The sequence below is a fragment of the Erinaceus europaeus genome, chromosome 14 (genome assembly GCF_950295315.1).
Source record: "Erinaceus europaeus chromosome 14, mEriEur2.1, whole genome shotgun sequence".
Lineage (NCBI taxonomy): Eukaryota > Metazoa > Chordata > Mammalia > Eulipotyphla > Erinaceidae > Erinaceus > Erinaceus europaeus.
Window position 1 is genome coordinate 41,774,346 of NC_080175.1, and position 16,816 is coordinate 41,791,161.

Genomic DNA, 16,816 nt, shown 5'->3' on the forward strand with positions numbered 1-16,816 from the left:
GAGTGTAGAAAGGGTGCCACTATACAGACCCACTTCCAAAACACTGGGAGTGTATGTCTTCTCATGAGTTGCCGTATCAGGTCTCTGCCCCCGAAGTCAGCACAGGGCCTCCCCACTGCTGCTCTAGTCTCCAGGGACAGTAACAATGGAGACTCACAGTTGCATTTGGTGAGCCTTAGGGAATGTCTCCTCCTGTCAACAGTTTACTTGTTTCCCAGGGGCCAGCCCCAACAGGTTATTAGGGTACCCTGAAAGATGAGGGGCGTCGGCACAATATGAGGAAGAATGAGAGGTGAGAGAGTTGATGCTGAATCAAGCTCAAGCAGACATCTCTGTCATACTCAAGCAGAACTTTATTTTTATAGTCTCATAAGGCTTAGATCATTAAAACAAAAATCAACAAGGTATAGATTATTTTTAAAAAATCACCAAGGCTTGGTCACTAATACAAAAATCACCAAGGCTTTGATTATTAATACAAAAGTCACCAATTAAGAACAGCACAGGTAGGGAACCCCTCTTGCTTTATGGATCATTCACATTCAGGGGCACTTTTCTCCCTAGAGATCCCATCACAGTGTCTATGTCTTTTATTATTCCTGTACCTGTGTGCGAGGCAGATGTCCTATTGACTAAGATTAATATTATACCTATATGTTTATGCCATCCTCTTGTCCCTATGCATCTGAAGCCATAGTTCATAGAAAGTCCAAGCTTGTTATGTTTCTAGGGGCCTTAAACAAATTGAGCAGCCCATTTTTCATAAAAACTGTTCCATTGTTTGATCAAGGAGTTTTGTTTTGTTCCTTACTGAGAAGGCACCAAGGTGGTGCTGACCTGGCCAGCCTCTTCATAAAGTTAAGCTCTCTAGCTGGAATCCATCTTTCTTGTATGCTCACTATGTGGCCTAGGTTCTTGTGTACTATTCTTGTATAAGGAAGTGGAAGCTAGTGGTGGGTGGTAAATTAAAAGGCCCATTGTATCTAGGTGGGTACCATAACTTACCATTTATTAATTATGCTATGTAAGGTGGTCCTTCCACTGTGGGAAGCACCAATCTTTCTCTATATTTTAGGGGGGAATACTAAAGTAAGTGGCATAGATAAAGGGGAAAACATTTTTCCTATTGGAGCCTCCTGAAAATTTCTGCATTACTGATATTGCTTGTTGTATTATGCTCAATCTTACAGAGTGCAGTGCAGGTTTTGTCATTATTTTTGTTATATTTAACAAATATATGGCTCTGAGCCTGGCGATAGGTAAATATTATTAAGACCACACAGAACTTAATACCAAGCCCTATACATGGCAAAAGGCAAGATGGTTTCAGTTTGGCCTGGAGAGTCCAGCCGTGCTGAACTTCCTGTGAAACTGGTACAGTGTCAAGCAGCTCGCATAGTGGTGCCTGCACCATTTGTTAATAAAACTCAGACTGAAGGTGGTGCCTCAACTGCAGGACTCTTACCAGTAGCTCCTGAGTAGGTATGGCTACCTACTTGTGAGAGTCTTTTTGCAAGGCCATTATACTGTTCCCCTGGCCCTGTTCACAGATTTGCCTTCAAGGATGTGGTCAGTCTTTTATTCAGTGTTTTCCTCCTGTTTTGCATTGATGTGGCAGGAGAGATGACTTCTGACTGAGGTAACTTGCCTTGGAATCATGGATGGATGAATGGATGGATGAATAGCAGATAAAAAGGAAACATATGCTTGACACAATGTTCACCTCTGGATGGTGAGATTACAATTTTACTTTCTGTATTGTACTCCACCCCCTTATTATTTCATAGTTTTATACAAGTAAAAGTGTATTGACTTTAAAACAGAAACAATGATATAGTCATTTCCATTTATTTTAAAACAAATGCACCTGTATTGATTGGGATTTTTTAATGTTTATTTATTCCCTCTTGTTGCCCGTTTTTATTGTTGTAGTTATTATTGTTGTTGCTGCTGCTGGATAGGACAGAGAGAAATGGAGAGAGGAGGGGAAGACAGAGGGGGAGAGAAAGATAGACACCTGCAGACACTGCTTGTGAGTCTACTCCCTTGCAGGTGGGGAGCCAGAGGCTCCAAACAGGATCCTTAAGCCGGTTCTTGCACTTTGTGCCACGTGCGCTTAACCTGCTGTACTAAGGCCCAACTCCCTGATTGGGGCTTCTAAGATATGATCAAGAGTGGACAAAACAGCATGGTGGTTCTGCAAAAACTTTTATGCCTGAGGCTCTGAGATCCCAACACCCAGCACCTTCATAAGCAAGAGTTGAGTAGTGCTCTTCAAAGGAAAAAGAAAGGAGAGAGAGAGAGAGAGAGAGAGAGAGAGAGAGAGAGAGAGAGAAATCTACATAAGTATTCAAAGAAGCCGCAGAAGGACCAGGTTTGAACTGTATGATGTAGCCCTGGGTTGGGTCAGCAGGCAGGTGGAGCTGAAGAAACTTACAGAAACTACCTCAGGACTGGGTTGGCTTTCACATATGAAAGGTAATAACTTGAGCTTCTAACAGGACAAAGAAGGCATCCCCACACCTTGTTTCTGCTGGGCCTGCCCATAAGATGGCCTGGTTCTTGGGGCTGTGAGAAGAACAAAGATGGGTGTGCCTTCAAGCCCTCCCTGACTGAACAAAGAAGAACAAAGATAGGGGTGCCTCCAACCCCAGTTCAGCTCCTGCCTGTCCAGCCTTGCCCTACCCCCATATAACACTGACCCTCCTGTACTTCTTTTCTCCTTTCCTTCCTTCCTTCCATCTGTCCTTCCTGGGGCTCAGTACTTATATGACTGCACCATTCTCTGTGGCCATTTTTTTTCCTTTTTGAGAGGACAGAGGGACAAGAAATTCAGAGAGGACAATAAGCTTCCCTCTAGTAGGTGGAGACCGGGGGTTTAAACCAGGGTCATGCACATGGTTATGTGTTTGCTCTGCTGAGTACAACATGTCTAGCCCCACACCGACTTTAAAAAATATATATTTCTGTATTGTTATCTGTCTTTATGTGTTGGCACTCATGCAGGTGGCCTCACAACTGAGGTAAGCTGCTGGCTTCCCTTTGCCAGTTCAAGGGACTGCGCAAACAGAAGGGAACTTTCAGGGTAAAATTCAGGTATGAACAATCCGTTTTATTCAGAAACAGGCAGGGTTTACATAGCAGAGTGGCACGAAGAACATTTTTCACATATGTCAATAATCATGGGTTTCCAAAAGGTCAGTGCCCCTATTGTTGGAGAACCAAGGAACGAGGGGAATTGATAGGGGTAGTAGAAAGGTCAGCACGATTAGTTTCCATGAGGCAAGGGTACTAATTAACTAAAGGTATTAAAAAAAACATGGTAGTTAAACCAGCAGAGTGAGATAAACAGAGAAGAGCAGTATATTGATGTAAGAGAATTGATATTGATCAAAGAATGAGGAAATAATATGTGGGTCTCACTGTTAAGTTACTGATAAGGCAGAGTGATGAAGAATAGTTTGTATGTGATCAAAGATGGTGAACTTATAGTGAACTTTAAGTGAACTTTCAAGCAGGCAACCATTTGATTTGTAGCAGGAGAATGGATTAACTGTTAGATAGTACAGGCCTTTGTGAAACCTGGGAGACTGACAAGGGGGAACTGAGTCAGGAAAGCTTTTCCCTCCAAGCTCCATCCCTAAAAGGGATAGGCTGACAGGTGGGGTATCTTTTCAGACCTCCATCTTTAGAGTGGGGAGTTCCCCTATGCTCTATCATGCTTTCACATTGTCCCACATTTATGTGTGATGAGACCAGAGCACTCCTCTGCTGACACAGGTGCCAGAGACTGATCTTGGGGCCCGTGGGGTCTCAAACCCACTGAACCTTGAATGTCGATTAAGCAGATTTCCCTTTATGCAAAAGCCCGAGTGACAGGGTCTGGCTTTCTGTGGCACAAGGCAAATGGCCCTTGTTCAGTTTTAGCAACAAAGAACCCTACAGAATGACAGCATTTTGAAATCTCAGTGCAGAAGGAAAGTGAGTAAACCCTAGACTGACACTGTCAGGTCCAGTCACTGAGACAAGGATCACCTAGGCATGTGCCCTGCTGCAGGTCCCCCACTCACACCCAAGATGAGAAGCATCAAAGTGGGCTTTAGGGAAGAGGGAGCAAGTGTGGAGTTGTGGGGTGCAGAAAGCTCTCCAGAGCTTGGCTAGCTAGGATACGAATTCCCCAGAAGAAAGAACCATATATAATCAGGCAGTTAAGGTCTTCTGTGACCTGGCCTGTCTTACTGCAGGCTGGAGGCCCTGGCAGTTTCCTTGCTTGCTGCTATATCCGCTCTCTTCCTGCAAGGGGAAACCCTCCTGCACCTCTGCCTCCTCCCCATGCACATTTCACACACCCTACTTGCCCATGGGTCCGGTGGCTGAGATGTTGAGCACATGCTCAATTTCCTATTAGACAAGAAGTCCCCCATACACAGGATCCAACAGTCCGAGACACTGGTGGACGGTAGAAGCCCACAGCCAATAGCCTGTAAGCATCCCAGGGTGCACAGGAGTATCATTAAAAGTCAGTGTCCAGAGCTGATGCAAAGCACTGCTGATTCACTAAGAACTTGGGGCCCAGAGGTGGTGCACCCAGTAGAGTTACCACACACAAGTACCTGGGTTTAAGTCACTGATTTCTACCTACAAAGTGGGAGCTTCATAAGCAGTGGAGAAGTGATGCACGTGTCTCTCCTTTTCTCTCTCTATCTACCTATGTCCCCCTTCCCTCTCAACTTCTCTCTATCAATGAAAGAAAGAATGAGAAAGGAAGAAATAGAGAGATAGAGAGAGAAGGAAGGAATAAAAAGAGGGAAGGAAGAAGAAAAATGGCCACTGGACACTGTGAAGTGGTCTTGTCAAACTAAGCCCCAGCAATAACCCTGGTGGTAAAATTAAAAAAATAAAAATTCACATAAAAGATTGACCCATGTGTCAACAACTGTATTGTAAATCATTAACCCCCACAATAAAGTAAAAAAATTAATTAATTAATTAATTAATTAATTAACAGGAGCCCAGTGGTGGTGCACCTCATTGGACTCACATTTTATGCTAAATAAGGACCCAGGTTCAAGGCCAGGGTCTCTACCTGCCAGAGGAAACTTAACAAGGAGTGGAGCAGTGATGTAGTTGTATCTCTATGTGTCTGTCTTCTTTATCTCCCCCCCTTCCCTTTCAATTTCACCCTGTCACTACCTAATAAATAAATAAAACATCTAAAAGTAAGTAAGTAAAAATACACTAAGAACTTGAGCACAACTCTACTGATAGAAATCACAATAAAAATTAAGGCATATTCATGCAATGGCATATTGTGTAGTCCATTAAAATGATGTTGAAATACAGTCTATGTGTTACAGAACAGCTCTGAGTGTTACAGCTCCAAGTGTTACAGCTCCACGTGTTTCAGCTCCAGGGTGCAGCAGATCTAAAGGAAGAGTCTGAGGCCATGACCACATGGAGGGCAGGGAGATACTTTATTATGCCTGAGGTTTCCAACTGACTCCTGCCAAGCTAGACCAACTGCTTGATTTGTAAAGCTGCTTATATCCTTCCAGCCAGGAGTGGAGTGCATTTGATTGGTTTTAAGGTGGTACATTTGATTGGTTACATATGTACTGAAAAGATGTGTGTGTGTGTGTGTGTGTGTGTGTGTGTGTGTGTGTGTGTGTGTGTGTTGCAAAAGAATGGAAGTTTATAGACCAAAACTTTAACCAAAATATCTCTAACCCATAGGATCAAAATTATTTTTCCCCTTTTTTATTTCTTTCTGTTTGATAGATGATGACAGTGGGAGGGGGAGATTCCTGCTACACTGTTTCATCACTCATGAAGCTTCTCCCTCTAAAACGGAACCAGGGGCTTGAACCCAGGTCTTTTCATGTGGTAATGCATGTGCTGTACCAGGTAAGCAAGAACATGGCAGGAATTATTTGTTTGTGCTTTTGCATCTCCACGTTTTCAAACGCTCCATTGTGAGTACATACAGTTTGGGGAGTGCTTGTGTGCTTACCACCAGCTTCCCAGAATCATACTGATCATTGTCCTGCTCACACAGTACTCTCATTGTTGGACCATGCTGAAAGCACCTGTATTTGGAGTTTCTGTCATTTATTGTTCACTATTTATGACAGGAGACGTTTGTGGGGAGCCCTGGTTTAGGCCAAAGTTAAGAGCCTGGCACAAACACATCCTAACCCTTTCCTTTCTTTTTGAATGTTGTGATCTCTTTGTGAAAGCCAAAGTTGTGGCTTTCTGTTATTAGCACCATTCCTTGGGAACAGGGTGTGAGAATTTAGAGCATCAACAGGAAGGAAATGGACGTTAGCAAGTCACAGGGTGCCACCTCACGGGAATGCCAGTGTCCAGGAACAGGTCCTGCTCTGGAAATTAGGGTTCCCCCACACTGGGGGTGACCACAGAGCCTTAGGACACTGTCCTCCCCACCTTCACTGCATTACAAGTTGGTTTTGACAAACATGACACTGAACTAGTTAGCCACACAACCTGAACTTGAGTTCAAGTCTCCAACCTCAAATCCTTCTCTTCCATGATGTTTCACCTCCTCCAACTAGTCGACCCAGCCCCTCTAGCTTTTCTCTCCACTGGGAGCCTCAGCCCCAGAAAGTGGGCTGAATCTCTCCCCAGTTGGCCCATGTCCCTTAAAATGTTCTGCTTCGCACTTGGAATGGAGTTGGTGTATTGCACTAAAGTAAAAGACACTGGGGTGGGAAGGGAGGAAGGTTCAGGTCCTGGAAATTTATGGTAGAGGACCTAGTGGGGGTTGTATTGTTATGTGGAAAACTGGGAAATGTTGTGCATGTACAAACTACTGTATTTACTGTCAACTGTAAAGCATTAATCCCCCAACAAAATTTTTAATTAAGAAAAATTTTTTAATAAAATGTTCTGCTTCTCTTTCCAGCTCTTCCTATGTCTGGCCCTAGTACTCAACAAGAACAGCACCTGTGCTGTTGCTCTGGGATTCAAAGAGAAGCTGGTGCTCTGTGATACCATCAAGATCATGGTGTGACACTGGATAGTCCCACCTCACAGAAACTCTTGACAGTAGAAGAGGCCATGATAGTGAGCTCTACTGCCTGGAGCCTGCCTATCCTTATGCCTAGCACTTATCACCTCTCTGTGCCCCTTGCTTGTCCTCTCTGCAAATGACAGAAGGATGGATGGATGGATGGATGGATGGATGGATGGATGGATGGATGGAAGGATGGATGGATGGATGGATGGATGGATTGGATGGATGGTGGATGGGCAGAAGATGAATGGATATCGGATGGATGGATGGTGGATGGATAGATGGATGGATGGATTGATGAATGACTGGATATATCAATGGCTGTGGGTGGATGATCAGATGAATGAATGTGTAGTAGATAGGTGAGTGGATATTGAGTAGATGACAGCTGGGTAGGTAATGCATAGGTGGATGATAGATGGGAATGGATAGATGCATAGATAGTGGGTGGATGGGCAAATGAATGGATAGGTAGTGGATGGAAGCTTTATGCTGTGATATCTGTCTTTTTGCCTATATCTAAAAAAAGTATTTTATTATTACATACCTTCATAATCACAAACTGGTCATTTAGATTGGATGTATGGATGGATGGATGAATTGGTGGGTGGTAATGAATGCAGGATGGGTTTTCATGCAATCTCTCATAGAGACCTGACATCACACAATGGAGATCAGGTACCAAGTGGCACATGATTACGCTCTATCTTTACTTTGGGACCATGGACTCACATTTGAAGCAGTGTGCAAAGAATCTTTACTTGTAGAATCTTTAATACTGTCACAGCAAACCCCCAGAATTGTCGCACCTGTGCACCAAGCTCAGTGGTGTAGTGTCAGACACAATGTGAACCTCTGCAGGGTAAAGCTTTCCTGGTGGCTAAAAGATGAGACCCTTCTGATTTTAGTGAACTGACCTTGGGCAGTCTCTTCTTTGGCCCCTTGTTTACCTGAATAGTTCATGCAAGAAATGGGACCTTAAACTCACAACAACCAGGCTAGCAAAATAGTTCAATCAGCAGTGCGCTACTTTACCATGTTCAAGACCCAGGTTCCAGCCCAGCCCCCACCACACTGAAGGAAGTTTCAGTGCTGTGATCTCTTTCCTTCTCTCTCTCTTTCTCTCTCTCTCTCTCTCTCTGCCTTTCTCTATCTACAAAATTTAAAAAACAAACAAACAAAAAAACCAGATGCTGCTTTGGTAGGAAGTGCACCACTCGGAATGGAATTAAGGAGTCCTATGAGCTAGAAAAGGTCTCACCAAAGTAATGGAGCTGAAGGGTTGACATTCGATGCCTGGTGTCTCTGGACACAATATGAAGTGTAACATGTGGAGGTGGTCCTAGCTGCACTGATTAGGCTGGGATCAGCAGATGCAGTATCAATTGGTATGAATCAAGAGAGGCATGCAGGAAAGCGAGCCCTGCCCCAGAGGTTCCAGGACTGGGAGAAAAATGGGTTTTATAGAGAATGGGGAAGATTCCTGCTGTTTTGGGGTTTAAGAAAGGAGTAGATAGTTATTATTATAACCAAGATATTTGGAAATTTGGCTGACTTTGAAAATCCCTTTGTTAGGATTTTCTGTATCATACAAGACCTCACTATGATTAATAGTGTCATTTAATATTATTTGCATATAATTGTATCTTATATAGTGATGCAACAAGTTGCTTCTGTCTCCCTGGTCTACGATTATAGATGATTTAATATTTCAAAGAAAAAGTCATTATTAGATATGTATTAACAATTTAAGCCCACTGTTAAAATTCAGTCAGGTTTACCAATTTAAATAGTAGTCTCAGAACCTAGCTGTAGACCAGGGCCCATAAGATAGGGCATATATACACATGTATTCATAATTTAGGGGAAATATATATACCTTAAAGCAAAAATTCACAGTAGTTTGCAGTGACTCAATAAGTGCAGCAAGCAAGTAGAAAGATGTAAAAAAAAAAAAAAAAAAAAAGACACCATAGGGAGCCAGGCGGTAGCATAGCGGGTTAAGCGCAGGTGGCGCAAAGCTCAAGGACTGGCGCAGATATCCCAGTTCAAGCCCCCGGCTCCCCACCTGCAGGGGAGTCGCTTCACAAGTGGTGAAGCAGGTCTGCAGGTGTCTATCTTTCTCTCCCCCCTCTGTCTTCCCCTCCTCTCTCCATTTCTCTCTGTCCTATCCAACAATGATGACATCAGTAACTACAACAATAAAACAAGGTCAACAAAAGAGAATAAATAAATATTAAAATAAATAAATAAAGGCACCATAAAGTACTTAGTCAAATAGTTTCTACTTAGACCTAGACACCCTCCTCACTTCCTTCTTATTTCACTCCCTCATTCAGTCCAATGCTAACGTTGTCGGACGAAGTAAGGACTATAAAAGCTGGATAAGGGCAAAATATCAGCATACTTTAATGATGACTCTTTTGGTTAACCTCATTACCCAGGGCCCTAGTCAGGAATTCCTGGGATTCCCACACAAACACAATAGGCCTAGACCTCTAATACAGCCCTGAAGGGAGGTTGGGCCAACATACCCTACCACTCGAAGAAGATGTGTTCAACAATGTGTGCAGCCTAGAATGTTCCTAGCTATGACCACAGGATGTGAGCTCAGACTTACAGAGATTCAGAGGTTACACAGACTCCTATGCTGAATATAGGTCCCAGATCAAATCGATGGGTGTACAGCTAGCAATATATATCCACACTTTTCACATATTTGGCAGCTACTCTCTATCCAGATCCAGTTTTCTAGCCCTATTTCCAACTCTGACGCCATCTCTCCAAACAATACCTTTGGCCTACTTGCATGCTAGCTGTCGGACAAACTCAAGTAACAATTAGTAAAGTCATGGGTCCCTTGGAATATACTTAAAATAGATCTACCAACTTTTTCCAAAATAGAGACCCCAAATATCATCTGCTATGTTCTTACCTTTAGGTTCCTGATTATTAAACAATTTGTTCTACTTTACATCTTAACTCTTTCGTCCACCAAGTTGCAGATGCTACCATGACACCAACCTGACTTCTTAGGCAGATGACCACACTAATGTGTCCTGGAGCCCCACCTCTCCAGATCCCTGCCCCACTAGGGAAAGATAGAGACAGGCTGGGAGTATGGATTGACCTGTCAACACCCATGTTCAGTAGAGAAGCAATTTCAGAAGCCAGACCTTCCACTTCTGCACCCCATAATGATCCTGGGTCCATGCTCCCAGAGGAATAAAGAATAGGAAAGCTTTTAGGGAGGGGATGGAATACAGAGCTCTGGTGGTGGGAATTGTATGGAACTGTACCCCTTTTATCCTACGGTCTTGTCGTTATTTTCATTTTATAAATAATTTTTAATGAAAAAAGGGGGTGGGCAATAGCACAGTGGGTTAAGCGCACACGGTGCAAAGCACAAGGACCGGTGTAGGGATCCCGGTTCAAGCCCCCAGCAACCTAGGGAAGTCGCTTCTCAGGCAATGAAGCAGGTCAGCAGGTGTCTTTCTCTCCCTCTCTCTGTCTTCCCCTCCTCTCTCAGTTTCTCTGTCCTGTCCAACAGCAACAACAATAACAACAAGGGCAACAAAAATGGGGGAGTGGCAATGGCTCCAGGAGCAGTGGATTTGTAGTATAGGCACTGAGTCCCAGCGATAATCCTGGAGGCAAATTTAAAAAAATAAAAAGTAAAAATAAAACACAGCTACCACTGAGGCAGTCTGAATGAACTATGGTTTCTGAAACAAGTTCTGCACCAGGAAAATAAATTCTGAAAGGGTTTAGCATAATAAAACCTGCTACTCAAATTCTCAAATCCCTCTTCATCCTCAGCAGCTTTCAGACAAAACTCTGAGTGCTTTCATCATGGTTCCAAAAATGATCAAGCATTGCCCCATAGTGGATAGTTTTCCTTAGTCCTGAAACGGACAGCAAGGTGTGTCCTCCTAAGTGCTCAAGAGTCTAATGACCCATTTCATTTTCTCTTTGTTTCTTGTTATTGTAATGCCTTGTGTACATGCCAATTCACCACTCCAGAGATGATGAAGGTTCCAACCTGTTTTCATTTCAGTAAGAGGGAGAGACAGCATGGTGTCAGAGTTTCCCCTGATGCTGCGACACCCTCTCGTGTGGTGCCAGAGTACAAACCCAGGTCATGCTCATGGTAAACCACACTCCCTACCAGCTGGCCTATCCTGAGGTCTCCCATATGCATGTTTAAATGTCCAAAATACATAGTTGGTGCTTCATATGACATTTTTTCCCAGGACTTTACTACAGACACACCTTTTCATATTGAGAAAGACAGACAGACGGAAGGAGAGGGGGAAAACAGCCCAGCACTGGAACTGCTCCCAGAGCACTGGGGGCCAGACCCAAGTCCAGATCAAGCACACGGCAAAGCAGACGACCTCCCAGGTGAGCTATCTCACAGGCCTGCCTGTGTCACTTTCATTGATGCAAAGCTGAAAGTGTTGTCAGCAAGAAACAGCCTGGGTCCCTGGGAAACATTTGTGTCCCCAGACAGAGCTTGGGAACTGTCCCCTCACCTGAGCAGACGAAGGGACTGCCTGAGGCTCCCCAGTTCTGTGGGGCACAAGGCAAAGCAGCCAGTCTCTCTGCTCACTGCCAGGGAGACATGCTGAGGTCTGGGTTATAGGTACTCACTGTGAGATCAGGTGCAAGGGGATGGGTTGCTTTCTCCTCCCTACAGATTCAACCCCAGAGGCTAACAATGAATTAGACTACCCTTTCTTTCTTTCTTCCTTTCTTTTCTTTCTTTCTTCCTTCCTTCCATTTTTTTAAATTTTTATTTATAAAACGGAAATATTGACAAGACTATCAGATAAGGGGTACATTTTCACACAATTCCCACCACCAGACCTCTGTATCCCATCCTCTCCCCTGGTAGCTTTCCTATTCTTTGTCCCTCTGGAAGCATGGACCCAAGATCATCATGGGGTGCAGAAGGTGGAAGGTCTGTCTTCTGTAATTGCTTCCCCCCTGAATATGGGCATTGGCAGGTCAATCCATACTCCCAGCCTGTCTCTATCTTTCCCTAGTGGGGCAGGGATCTGAAGAGGTGGGGCTCCAGGACACATTGGTGGGGTCATATGCCCAGGGAAGTCAGGTTAGCATCATGATAGCATCTGGAACCTGGTGGCTGAAAAATAATTAAGATATAAAACAGGACAAATTTTCCTTGTCAGACAAAGTTAAGGACTATAAAAGATGAATAAGGGCAAAAGACTTATATACTTTAACGATGACCTTTTTAGCCACTACCAGGCCACTCCATCACCTGGGGCCCTAGTTGGGAAGTCCTGGGATTCCCACACAGACATGATGGGCCTAGACCTCTAACAGATCCCTCTCACCACTGTCACTGGTCATCTCCATCAGGAACAACATAATGGACCCCTTTGCGGGCCCTTATAGGACCTTGCCCTCAATGTGGATCAACAATGGTAGGGACTGTTCCACTTTCTGAAGGGAAGTTGGATAACATACTCTACCTCCTACCTGAGGAAGATGGGTCCTGAAGTTAGTGCAGCCTGGAATGTTCCTAACCATGACCACAGAATGCGCATTGAGCTCAGACCTACAAGGATGAAGAGATTACATAGGCTCCTGTGCTAATATGGGCCCTAGATCAAATCGATGGGGTTTACAGTTAACAATATTTACATACTTTTCCCATATTTGGGAGCTACTCTCTTCCCTGATTCAGCTTTCTAGCACTTTTTCCAATTATGACCACCATTTCCCCAGACAATAACCTGGGTCCACCTGCATATTAGATGTCAGGCCCAGGCAAAAATTAGTAAAGTCATAGGTCCCTTGGAATATACCTAAAATAGACCTACTAGCTATTTCCAAAATGGAAGCCACAAATCTTCATCTGCAGTATTCTTACATTTAGGTTCATGATTAGTCAACAATATGTTTTTTTTTAAGAATTTATTATTTCTTCCATTTTGTAAATAAAATTTTAAAAAAGAAAAGTTATTTCTTATGTATTTTTAATATTTTTATTTTTTATTATTGGGTAGAGACAGAGAGAAGTTGAGAAAGGAGGGGAAGATAGAAAGGGAGAGAGACATAGACAACTGCAGCCCTGCTTCACCACTTGTGGAGCTTTACCCTGCATATGGGGACCAGGGGATTGAACCTGGATACTTGCAGACTGTTATATATGTGCTTAACCAGGTGTGCCACTGCCTGGCCCCATTACTCCTTCTTTCTACTTCCTTTTTTCCCAACTTCATGTGTTTTAGTCCTCTAGATTCCACATGTGAGTGAAATCATCAGGAAGTTGTCTTCTTACCTCCTTTCTGACTAACTTCACTAAGCATAATCACCTCCAGTTCCAACCATTCTGCCCTGAAGGACACTACATCATTTTTTATTGCAGAGTAGTAGTCCATGGAGTATATTTCCCATAACTCCTTTATCCAGTCTTCTGTCCATAGGCATTTAAGCTGCTTCCACTCCTTGGCTATTATGAATAATGTAGCTATGAACATAAGGGATACATATGTCCCTTTGAACTAGTGTTTTCATGTCCTTTTGGCTAAATGCTTAGGAGTGCTACTGCTGGATCATAAGGTATCTCAATTTTCATTTGTTGAAGGACTTTCCATACAGTCTTCCAAAGGGGCTGCTCTAGTTTGCATTCCCACCAGCAGTGTAGCAAAGTTTCTTTTTCTTCACATCCTTACCAACACTTGTCACCCAGAAAAGTGATTTAAAACACAAGATTTTGAGAAGTCTGCTGACTGCTCTGTGACCTTTCCCCACATGCAGCTGAATGGAGGATGTTTATATCATACCTCCAGCCAAAAAGAAGACTTCCACAGAAAAGATAAAGAGGTGAGCGCCCAGTGGACCAGGTGGAGTCAAGAGACCTGAGATGTAGCCGCAGGAAGTGGAACAGAGGTCAGAATGGCACAAGGTAAAAACACACAGACCTCTAGTCAAGCAGACCTATACCCAGAGCCCATGGGCCAAAATGAGAGTCTCCACTGAGTAGGATGGACAACTACTACTACTGAGGACTCAGTTCAGCTGGTAGAGAGCAGGCATGCCTCCAAGTTCCATCCCTGGCACGACACAGCAGTGTGGAACTCTGGCTTATTTCTCTCTTTTTCTCACATATGACTTAAGTGATAAGATCTACCTCTATCAAAAACCCTCTCTCTTTTGGGGAGATAGCATAGCAGTTCTGCAAAAAAGACTCATGCCTAAGTCACCAAAGGTTCCAGGTTTAATTCTGCCATACCACCATAAGCCAGAGAAGAGTATAGTACTCTGGAATAAATAAATAAATAAATAAATAAACCAATAACCTATTTCTCATAAATAAGTAAATTTGGAGGGTGGGGAACCAGTAGTGTCCAGCGCCAGTGACACCTGAACCCCAGCACCACATTAGGAGGTGGCATGGCACTAGGGGAACCTTGAGGCTGTGGCACCTCTCCTTCTTCCTCTTTCCATCTGAATTTAAAAAAAAAACAAAACTTTTAAAAAGCTTTACAAAAACTGGCTCCATGTTGTTCAGATTCCTATGAGCAAACACTGATGGGGGAGGGGGTCAGACACCAGTTACATGTGCAAGGACCCCTGACAGCGCCAGCTCTCTGAATGTCACAGTGCAGAAGAGGCAGGTCACAACACCTGCAGAGTCTGCTCTGAGCACCAGTATAAGCCCCTAAAGGCCAGACAACTATAACATCAGCAGTGCAGGCCTCACTGCTTCTGAGTGGGCTTCTGAGTGGCCTCACTTCTCGGTATGCAGAAGACCATCTCCTTCACACATCCTCACACAGCTGTCCCTCTGTGCTCTGCATCTCAGTCTTTTCTTTGTATAGCCAGAGCAGTGCTCAGCTTTGGCTAATGGCAGTGCTGGGTACTGAACCTGGGACCTTGGAGCCTCAGGTGTGAAAGTCTATTTGTATAATCACTGTGCTCTCTCCCTAGTCTCTGATCTCCTTTCTTTTTCTTTTTCTTTTCTTTTTTTTTTTTTTTGCATAGGGGAACTTGAGATGCTGTCTGCCCCCAACGTGTGGTAGAGGACCTCTTGTCACCACAGCCACTGTCCACTGTTCCCCAGTCTTAGAGCTTAAGAGAACCCTGAGGGAATCTTATCTCCTCTTCTTAGGAGGACTCTAACCATGTGAGTATTAAAGTCTGCTCTGGTAAAGACATTTCCTTTAATTACCCTTCAAAGCCCTTACTGCCCACCTGTGCCTTGGTGTGGCTCCCAGACCAAGCTGCCCAGGGAAAAGCCTAGTGCTGCTCAATGGGGTCAGAGGTGCCAGCAGCAGGCACTGCACAAGAGGGCCCACCACAGGCTCCCCAGGAAGTGAGGCCTCTCCCCATACCACCCAGGTGGACCTCAGTAATGACAGCAAGACTGACTCAGAAGGTATCTTTATGAAGTGCTAGAGAGGCAGATATCTGGGCCTTCAGCTGATTCAGAGAGCTCAGGGGGGCCTTCCAGGCAGTGAGGTCCCCTGGGGCCATGAAGCCCCACTGAGCTGCTCTGGATTCAGGGCCATGGAAGGAATCATGGGGAGCCAGCCTTTCCTGGGATTTTTTTTCCCTCAACCCCACTCTCCTCTGCCTTCACCCTGTAGCTAAAGAGCTTACTCCATACTGCACCCAGGGGGTGCTTTGTCACCTGAGGGAGACCACAGCAGTGGTGGGTGAAAGGTACCAGAAGCAGAAGTGGAAGGCAGGCTGCCTGGCAGGACCCTGGGAATGTTGAGTTGAGCTTGAATTGAGCGAGTGGGAGAAACTGACCCACCCTGTGGCTATGAGTGGCTCTTGGGGGCCAAATGCAGCTCTATGTTAGCAGGCAGGCAGAGAGCTGCTGTGCAAGCACAGTCCCCACCCAGGCCCAGACAGACCCCTCCTGCTAACAGCCAAGCACTAGGTGTGCAAACCCTCTGATCTGACATACTCACCACAATCTCTTCCAGAGACACCATGTCTCAACTTCCTGCAGCACAGCAGACCCAGTCTCCAAAACCTTGGACAAGGAGGGCACAGACGTACAGACAGGAGGTAAAGAGCACCCCAATATTCTTGACTATCCTTGGAAATATATACCCTCCCCCCCCATATACACCCCATCACAAGTCCACTCTCCAAGCAGCCTGGTTTCATCTTGAAAACACCTGCCTTTCTATCCTGCTCAGACAGGACCAGTCCATCCCCCATGACCCAGTTCTACTATCCCTGGGGGGTAAGGGAGTGGGGATTCTGCATCCCCTTCTAGTCTCTTTCTCACCCCAATTTTTTTTTTTTTACCAGAGCACTGCTCAGCTCTGGTTTATGGTGATGCGGGGGGATTAAACCTGGGACTTGATGGAGCCTCAGGCATGAGAGTCTGTTTGCATAACCATTATGCTATCTACCCCTCACCTTCTCACCCTATTCTGATCCAAGCCCTCCCACTCACATTCATTCAGTCTACTTTCCACATCAAGGGCTCCCCCCCCCTAGCTTGTGCTAGATAGAAGGGCACCTAGAGTCTCTGAGTGACACAGGGAGCAGAGTCCCTTCCACCTCCAGCCGCACCTCTGGGACTCTGCCAGGTGCCAGAGCCCAGGGTCCACATGAGAACATGGCCACCTCAGCATGGTTGGACAGGGACAAAATGTCTCCTGCAGCTGCCCCAACCTCCAGGCGTGACCCAGGGGATCCCCCTCCCCAGCAAACCCAGCAGGTGGGGTCCCGACAAGCCTCAGACAACCTCAGAATGCTGGCAGCTAACAACTTGACTTCAGAGTG